Source organism: Bacillus rossius, chromosome 1 (genome assembly GCF_032445375.1).
Source record: "Bacillus rossius redtenbacheri isolate Brsri chromosome 1, Brsri_v3, whole genome shotgun sequence".
Classification (NCBI taxonomy): Eukaryota; Metazoa; Arthropoda; class Insecta; order Phasmatodea; family Bacillidae; genus Bacillus; species Bacillus rossius.
In genome coordinates, this window is record NC_086330.1 from 34,905,028 (window position 1) to 34,908,571 (window position 3,544).

The window sequence follows — 3,544 nt, forward strand, 5'->3', positions numbered from 1 at the left end:
TGACCACACGGGCTATACTTTCTTATGCACACGTAGGTGCTGGCATACTAAAAATGAAGGTTCATGAAAATGCTTGGCATGGTTAAACGTTCTAGAAACAATGAGCAAGAATAATTTCCAGTATGAAAGGTGATAGTTTATGAAGCAAAGTGAGCAGGCGACTTAGATTGATAAATCAAACAGGTCACTATAAAAATTAGTTTGAATGATTATCCAAGACCAACATTTTCTTGAAAGTTCTGCAAAAGCTTGAAAAATGTTCACGTTTAATGTAATCAGGGTGTAATATTCGGTTTTGTTTTGGACGATCTTCGTTTTCCCATGCATTTTATCTTATGACTTCTGATAGCCTCTGTTATGTGCGGCGGATCCCGAATTTCCATATTTCTTGTGTGTCTAGGATCAACTAATTCCGGAAGAACGCATTGTGTGTAAAATAAAACGAGTTTTGGTTCCATTTTTTTCTTTCCAGAATGTGTCGTCTCTGAAAATTTCCAATAGGTACTTTTAATTTATTTTGGCTCGAAGTCCAGATGCCAAACAAGCAAATATCCCTTCTGGTTATGTGAAGTTGACCCTGGACTTGGTAGAAATATTCAGGATCTTTTTTAAATGAAATGACAGTAGGACTTTCTTCAGAATATTTCAAATACTTTATTTTGCCTTCTCGCATGGCTTCATTTATGTCCATTCCATATGCCGAAGCAGGACACTATTTCTACGAGACGACCTTCGCCAACAAGGCCATCGGGTGTTGCGGCAAGAAATGGGTGTTCTTGGTCAATAAAAAGACCAGCTTTACTTATATTAATTTTTTCCTGGTCTTCTAGCTGTTTGATGACTATTTCTTCGGACTGCCTGCCATGTTGTACTGCTGGAACATTAAGTATGTCATGAGAGTATATTATGGCTCTTACTAGGTTCTAGCAGGTTGTTGTTGGCTTCAAATAGGTTCAAACGTTTTATTACAAAAATTCTAAATCAGCAATAAATGTTTGTTCTAAATACCTTTCTTTCCTGTTGAACACTGCTCATTTCATACGCCATTTTATTAAGTTTTCAACGATGTTGATGTTTTCTATGATGATGGTGTCAGACACTTCCGTGGACCAATGAAAAACACCGGCTTCCGTTTCCAGCAGTTGGATTGGTGGCTGAAGTTTGGCGTACGATTTGGTGACTGTCCTGCAAAGATTAAAACAAAATATATTTGTGACATGTTGAGTATCAAAATTCCAAAAGTAACGAAATTTCCTATTTTGGCTCTCATATTTGAGTACAATTTTATAGTTGTGTGTTCCGCTCAAAATGTTGATGAATTACTCTTTAAAGGTAGTGAAATATTCAGTTAATTCTATAATCCTGCCTATAAACTCTACCACTGTTCGCAAACTAATCAGTAAATGTGGGATATGATGTAAGAGAGTTTTATTGTACACTAATATGACAAGTCTAATTCCAGAATGTAGGTACAGCACGAGATACGGGCATACACATGCATGCACGTACAAACTTGCATACAAAGAAGTAACATTCAAAAAAAAAAGGCTACGTGGAACAATAATAATTTATGTCATCATATATTTACTGAATGTTTTTTGTTTGCAGGAGAGCCATATTGTATATCGTCCTTTACTAGAAAGCCTACGAGGCGAAAATTTTTCGCACTCAATATTTTTTATAAGGAAACATGGACAATCACCCAATGACGCACTTGAATATTGCAACATACAGCAGTAAGGATTCCTGGCGTTTTTCCAGCTAGCGGCTACCACAAGTAACACAATAATTTGTTGATAGTCGAACGCATTTGTAAACTGAGACACGCTCAAACAAGGGAAATGAGGTGGGGGATGAAGAAACTGTCTTTTGGAACCGAACACAGTGAGTTATCAATAGCTTGCCTTCCATTCTCGCAATTATTCCCCCACCCTCATAACTTCACCCATACTGATTAATTTAATTATCTTTCGGCTTGTTTTATAATAGCACTAGTATTTTTCACGTCACATGGACTTTTCTTGGACTGAATAAATGCCCTATTAGTTCACTTTTTAAAATTACTAATTGAAATTGATAATCGATGACGTATGTATGGTCGTCAAGCCATAATAACTTCCTATGACTTGCATACAACAGTAATACCGAGTATCTAACTTTTCTTTAATCTGTCCGTAACACTAGGCCTATATATATATTTTTCCAAGAACAAATTCATAGAAGTTCAATTACTGAACTGAAAATTATTTATATGAAAAATTTAAGCCTTTCATTAGACTCTGAACGTAATAAAATGCTAATTATAAATGTTATCGTTAAATACAGTTCACAGTTTGTGTAGTATAAAACACTGGCTACTTACTCCTCATCAGGATTCAGAACCATATTTTCATTCCCTGCGTTGCTTGATCCTGGTAAAGAAAAATGAGCCGTCAAGTTAGCTGTTTGGGGATCAGTTATTGTGCTGTTGACTTCCTCTTGAACTGCACCATATTCTTCAACTCTTCGGATTTTTCTAAAAAATTAAATGCATTGTACAAACTAAGTTGTAAAATATGTTTCTTAAAATAGTTTTTAGCCGGTTTTGGAATTCTCCGGTGTTCTTTTACATTGATAAAAGAAAAATTAATATCGGTATCGCTATATATTACCTTTGTTTCTGGTACTCAATCAGATTCGTTGGTCTTCTTTTCTTCCGTTTCGCACTTAAATAAAGTCGCCCTAACTTACCGATTAATTTGTCTTGCTTTTTTTCCATGCGTACCGACTAACAGATAATTGCGTCTTTTTTATATTATGCGAAAGCTCACAAACAGCATTAACGAACCATTGAACGAATCAGCAGACTTAAAAATCTTTTACAATGTAGTTTGCTACCGAGTGAAGATTCTTTTCAAGCTACTCGCCAAGGAAATCGTCTGTCCCATGATAGTCCAGGAAAGATATGAAAAAAACATGGACAAATTGCAAGAAAAGGTTTTTTTACATCAAAATTCGCAGAAAAATTCGTAGAATAACATATCCAAAATCCACCGAAATCGACTTTCTTTTGGTAACTTTTTTCCGGGTTTTGTCCCGGAAAAAACACGAAATAAAATAATAACTCAAAAACGGTGCATGTGACGACAAAACCTGTAGAGGCAAAAATTAAAGAAGATTAACTTTTCCATAACATATCCAAAGTTCAAGAAAATCAGCTTATAAATTCTGCTTCGTTTTCCGGGATTAGTCCCGGAAAAAATATTAAAAATGAAATAAATCGCAAATTGTGCACTTTACAGCATAATGGTTTAGGAAAAAGATAAAGTAAACAATGTTTATCATAATATATGAGAATTTAACACAGATCAACATTTAATTTTTTTTTGTTTTTCAGGAAATGTCCCGGTAAAAAGTTATCGAAAGCAAAAAAAAAACGGAAATCGTGCACTGTACTTCAAAATAAATCGTGAATTAAATTATGGGCAAAAAAATTGCATTATATAATTGACCTTTATCAAATTGTGCTTAAAATTTGTGTACTATTGTCCTGGCTGGTATATGT